The sequence below is a fragment of the Rhincodon typus genome, chromosome 4 (genome assembly GCF_021869965.1).
Source record: "Rhincodon typus isolate 14 chromosome 4, sRhiTyp1.1, whole genome shotgun sequence".
NCBI classification, from domain to species: domain Eukaryota; kingdom Metazoa; phylum Chordata; class Chondrichthyes; order Orectolobiformes; family Rhincodontidae; genus Rhincodon; species Rhincodon typus.
Genome location: NC_063335.1, coordinates 9,498,306 through 9,504,305, shown reverse-complemented (window position 1 = coordinate 9,504,305; position 6,000 = coordinate 9,498,306).

Genomic DNA, 6,000 nt, shown 5'->3' with positions numbered 1-6,000 from the left:
CAGCACCGAATATTTCTTCCCGAAAGCTTTGTCCTACATTGTTATTCCTGTTAGGGGCATGTAGATGAATCCCACTAGTGATTTCTTTTCACTATTATTCCTCATCTCCAACCAAACTGATTTGAATTCCTGATGTCCTGAACTAAGCTCATCTCCGACAATTGCAGAAATGGCACACTTGATTAAAATGGGGAAGTAGAGATGGTATGAGAGGAGAATTAGATAAGGTTGAATGTTGGCTATTCAGATGGGGATGTCAGATGCCTGGAGAGAGAGAGAGGAATGAATACAGTGGAAGTGAGTTGGACTGCAGGGATGGAGTGTGCTGGGAAGGTCAGAAGTGGGGTTTGGGTCCTGTAAACTTTACGTCACATATTTTTGTGCCACTCAGCTTTCTCATTTAGATAAATGTGAGTTATTGTATTTTGGTAATACAAACAAAGACTTGTTCTCTTTCTGTTCTGGGCAAATACCAACAAACTGCAGCAACATCTTCAGGTAAGAGTACAAGCCCAGGTAGCGACTGTCCCAGGGCTCCTGTAATATTCAGCTGAGCCATTCTGATGCTTGCCAGAGTCCCTTCAATGCTGCAACGTGACCGCATCCTACATCTCCAATTAGTCAGAAAATTCAGAAGAAAGATGCAATTGCCAAAGCTCACCCCTTACGGGTGATGGGTGAGGTTTGATGCCTCCATCAGATGTCCAGTAACTCTGGGGGCTTAGAAGCCTCACTGGTAGAAGGGGAGGGTTGTTTCTGATGCATGTTGGTATAAGTGACAGTTGTGACTAACGTCCTACATCTGCACATAGCTATTTCCATCCAAAACTGAAGCAGCTCCATCGCCTAGTAAAACCACGAATGACAAATCCCAAATCTTCCTTTTAAGATCACATTATGTGGAGGGAGGGAAAAATTCAGTTGGAGTAATATAAATAAGAGTTCAAAAAGAAAATAAAAGGAAACCTAAAAGATGTAAAGTAGTTAAACCAGGAGAGAAAAATAAGAAACGAGCAAATAACATATTGGAACAGAAGCAAAGATTAGGATGCGTGTCATACATAAGCATTCTTTGTTTAAAAAAAACTGTTGGAATGTAAGGAACAAACAATGAGTTACAGGTGTAAACAAAAGCTGCAAAATGTGTCATGATATAACACTGTAGTGAAATAAAATCAATTATCTGTATTCCTGTGTTTTGTGAAATCTAACACCTTTGCAGATTGTAACATTCAGTACATAGGATGTACCAAAACTTCTTATATTTGATCCTGCCCAGTAAGAAAGATAGGACTCGACTGATACCTGGGAAGGAGAGGGGTGGGGACTTATCTAATGAGGAAATTTTGGCTTGGCAGGGCTTGTTTCTATTGTAGTTTAGAAGAATGAGTGGTGATCTTATTAAAACATACAATATCCTGGAGATGACTTGACAGGGTGGATGCGGAAATGATGATTCCCTTTATGGGAGAGACTAGAACTGAGATACTTAGTTTAAAAAATTAAGGGGTCTCTCATTTAGGGTGGGTTTACGAAGGATATTTTCTCTCAGATGGTTAAGAGTCTTTGGAACTCTCATCCTTAGACAGCAGTGGAGACCAGGCCATTGAATCCCTTAAAGGCAAAAGGTAGATATATCCTTGACTAATGAGGGAGTCAAAGATTGTCAGGAGAGGGTGGAAATGTCAAGTTGAGGCCACAATCAGATTAGCCATAATCTCATTCTTATCCTAATTCTTGGAATGTTTGAAAGGTCACTCAGATCAGTTCAAGGGTCAGTTTTAGTCAGTGAGAAACAGCAGTGGCCATCCAGCTAAAGTGTTACTGTTAACTTTGAGGAGCGAGAAACTCATTAAATTTCCAGAAACCATTTGATGAAACTGACAGGGTTTAGTTCAGTGAGCAGCATTTACACAGTGTAATTCAGGAGACTGGAGTTTGAAGAAACCCAGGGGCAGTGCCAGGTCAGTGAAAGAGATGGAACTGTGCTGGTAATTAGAGGCAGGAGTGCAGCTTTGTAAGTCCAATGGAAACAGTGTCAGGAACACCAGAAGTGAGTAGTCGTTGAAGAAGGCAGAGTTTTAGTGAGATTTGGCAATTCGCAGTGCCATTAACAACTGAGTGGCACACTAGGAAATCTGTGATATTGTCTGGACTACATCTGCTCTTAATGTGCTATGTTAGGTATTTAGTCACAGTTTGTCCTTTAACCCATATTTACCTCATGATGATTCAGGGTTACAGGGAGAAGGCAGGGAAATGGCATAATTGAAACACTTATATGGAGAGCTAGCATAGGCATGTGCTGAGAAGCTTCCTTCCGCACTATCCAATTCTGGGATTCTGGATGTTAGAGTATTTAATATATATTGTTGATTATCTTTTTTAAACTTGTAAAGTTTATTTTATTGGTTAAAAGCAGTGAAATCTTGTATCTTTATTTTCTTAGTAAGGAACCTTAGATTTTAAATTTTGTCTAATTTACACAAGTTACTGGTCCCTAACCAGATCATAACAAAAATTTGACAGTCACATCTGGGTTCATATCAAGTGAGATATGGCTGCAAGACACTCAAGTATCGGGAGTGAAAAATATCAGATTATAGGCCCATTTGAAATGTAAGAAAACAGTAATGGAAGAGGCATAGCTTTGGTGATTATAAATGAAATCATTTGAATGATGAAAGCATATACAAGAAGCAATAGACAGTGAAGTCTTCATGGGTAGAACTGAGAAACGAAATAGGATTTAAGACTGTAGTGAGAATTGTGTATAGGCTTCCTGGTAATAGCCATGAAATGGTTGATTATTTCAATGTAGTGATTAAATAAATTCTAGAAAAGATAATGTGGTTTTAATGGGGGATTTTAGCGTTCAAATATTGGGATAAGCAAATTGGCACGTGTCTAATAGCAAAGGGGTGTTTAAAAGAGTTAATACGACATTTACTAAGATCCTATTTTAGGTAAAGGTGAATGGGATAAGGCTGAGACTGGGCACCATAAACTCGGCAATGGATAAAAACAGCAGAAAATTCAGAGAGAGATTTTCGGAAAACAGTCTATATACAAGCTTGTTCCCTCAAAGGCAAGCGATATACCTGTCAAAACAGAGCAACCAACAACCAAAAAAGTTAGAGACAACATTAGACTAAAAGAAAATATAATAACACAATAGAAGAACAGGCCCTGCTGAATGGAAAAGATACAACGAACAACAAAATGCAATGGAACAGATAATAGGAATTACAAGGAGGGAATATGAAGAGAGATTTACAAGGAATGTTTAAAAAAAAAAAATCAATACATATTTTGCAATTTCATATTAGGAAAACAACGGCAGTCAGGAGCAAAATAGGCTCCTCAACAATAGATCAAGTGTGATATTGTCAATTAAAATAAGGAAATGTTGAAGAATTGTCTAGCATTAGTACTTGCAGCAAAGGAAATAGACAGATGCCAAAGATTCCAAGGAAACTAACACTAAGATCTTAATGAATTACGATCAGGAACTTATGATCCTGCTAGGAACCATTCACATTTAAAAAGAAAGCCAAAAACCTCGTCTGAACAAACAGAACCACAATGCAAGATTTCATAATTTTAATCAAAAAAAAAACAAACACTATTAACAATATAACTGATAACTTCTTATATTGTACACTCCCCAGTTTTACTTCTTACTTCCCTCAAGCCTTTTCTTTATAAGCATCGTGACTCGCTGTGGCAGTGTGCTGGAAATCAAGCCTCACTTTTCCTGGAGTCGTCACAAATCTAAAAAGACTTACTCAAACTATCCAAATTCCCCAATTTAGCTGAATTATGAATTCAGCTTGAAATAAAATATTCACCAGATTTTAGTACTTACAAATCATATTTCATAGCAGAAGTAGGCCATTCAGCCCATTGAGTCAGCTCCACTATTCAATGATATTCCGGTTGATATGATAATTCTCAACTTCACTTTCCTGCCTTTTCCTCATAATGGTTGATTCCTTTAGTAACTAAAAATCTATCTCAGCTTTCAATAACCTTAACCACTCAGGCTTCACAGCTGTAGTGAAGAGTTCTGCAGATTCACTTCCTTCAGAGGGAATGAATTTCTCCTTACCTCTGTTGTCATAACCCACTGGGGTGGTTTGATGGAAGTCAAGCCCTGTTATTCCTAAAGTGATCACAAAAGTTAAAGATTTTAAAATAAGTACACAAACTAGCCAAATTTACTCGATTTTCAGACGCAGGCTAACTGAAAGCATGGATCAGGTTTCTGTACTTAACAATAACTTGTACTTAAAATGTACAAGTAATTGGGCTACAGCTACCAGTAAACAGTTGTAAACCATTGGCAACTAACACTATGATTAAAACTCTAATCCTCTTATGAACTTCCCCTTATACACACACATAGAGAGACAGACAGGGAAAATAGGTAATGAGCACAGGAAAACTGGAAGCAGTTCCTATTCATGACTTGCTGAGAAAATTCTTATGATTTATAGCCTGATCAGATGTTGCTTCTCAGTCACTTTTCCCCAGATGCTTCCACTGGTTTGCAAGAGACACAAAGTGGTTGGTTCACGTATAAACATTCACTGACATATCAGATAAAAATCACAGCTTACAACAACTGCTAAAGAAAAGATTAACTGCTTTTCTTCAGGTTTAAAAGGGGTTTTGCTGCAGAGAAACTGCTCCTCTCCCCATCTTGTTCCCAGCCTCGAGATGTTCAGTTACCTGAGAATCACATGGTTGTTCACAGGAAAACAGCTATTGATACAATTATTGTCAAGAGTGTCAGGTTAATTGGTTTTCAAAACATGCAAACCTTCAACACACTGGTTTTTGCACACTCCCAACTTTAGTCCACAATTTTCAAAACTCCAAAATTAAAAGACACAATCTTTACACTATCTTAAATGGATGCCCCCTTACTCTGAGATTATACCCCCGGCCCTAGACCCTTCTACAAGGGGAAAGAACCTCTCAGCCATCAACACTGTCAAGCTCTCTAAAACTCTCAATACACTTAAGAATACTTACCTCGAATAATTACTGTTTATTATGAATGAATTGTCTTTAACTGATAGCAATTAGGAAACCTGAATTGCTATATTATAATTCTAACTTAAACTCTACTATTTCTTAAACATCCCATTCACAAACAGAAAAACCATAGATATTGAGAATAGAAAAAGAAAAGGGGAAAAAAAAAATCAGGGAAGCACAGTTCAATAGCATCAATCTGGACCACAGGAGTTGATGAGTTCTTTCTTTCAGTTTCTTCAAGTTCATATTTGTTCTTTGCCAAACAAGGTGATTTGCATACTGAAGTTCTCTTTCATTCACTGGTTCAGAATTAATCCTTCTACTGTGAACCTGGGTAAAACAAAGTATTCCACTCAGCATGAGCCTTTGATGTAGCCAACCTCAAGTTTGACAATTTCAACCTTAATAATGTTGCTATCGGGTCAATTTCCCACTTTGCACTTGATCTCTTCAACCTGACAAGTTGTTGAAACAGCACAGAATCCATGCACTGGCTAGGAAAGTTGGATGGCAGACATAAAAAATAAAAACACATATTTCTTCAAGTGCCTTGATTCATTTTTCTACCAATCCTCACGTCAGAATCCATCTGGGTCAAATTCAGAAGAGGGACCTTGGCATTTTGACTCAATGTCATGTTTAGGGGATTTAAACATCTCACCCAGTGCCTCTACCTCCAACAGCCTGAACTTTTCTCACCATCTTCGAGTATTTCTGGGCATTAACTCCTAGGCTGTCGCTGTACATTTTAAAATTTGTCCCATTTAAGTTGCCACTCATGTTATTGGCTCAGTTGATGGAGAAACACAACATTAGCACGTAATTATAACCAGATGCGTTCTTAGAAGTGGCAAAGAGAAATTAAATTTGTTGCATTGCGCACAGTCGGAATTAATATACATTTTTTTCAGACACATTTATATGCAGCTTTCTAAACATTGGTCAATCCACAAA